We start from the raw sequence: 375 nt of genomic DNA, 5'->3' as shown, positions 1-375 counted from the left end.
CGGGCTTGTCAAAGCGGTGGGCGAGAACGGCGAGAGAGGGCGGCCAATGGCGGCGAGGCTTTTGCTTTCGTGGCCAATGAGGGAGCAGCGCCTGTGCGGCCCCTAGTCCACGGGAGCCGAGCCGGGCCAAACCCAGTTGCTGCCGCGGCCTCCTTCTCTTCGCGACCCCCCACTTGCCAGCCCGGAGTTGGCGGCGGCGGCGGCGGCCTCGGGCTTTGTCCCCGCGTCCCCTCCCCGCGCCCCCCCCCGCGGGGCGACCGCCTGCGGCCGCGCGCGGCACCGCGCCCCCGGCCCGCGCCGCCCGGCTCGCCGCCTCCGCGCGCCCCCCTCCCGCTCGCCGCCCGCCCGCCCGCCCGGAGGCGCCGCCGGCAGCGC

The sequence above is a fragment of the Nesoenas mayeri genome (genome assembly GCF_963082525.1).
Source record: "Nesoenas mayeri genome assembly, chromosome: 3".
Lineage (NCBI taxonomy): Eukaryota > Metazoa > Chordata > Aves > Columbiformes > Columbidae > Nesoenas > Nesoenas mayeri.
The sequence above is the reverse complement of the archived record's forward strand: the minus strand, read 5'-3'. Positions refer to the sequence as shown.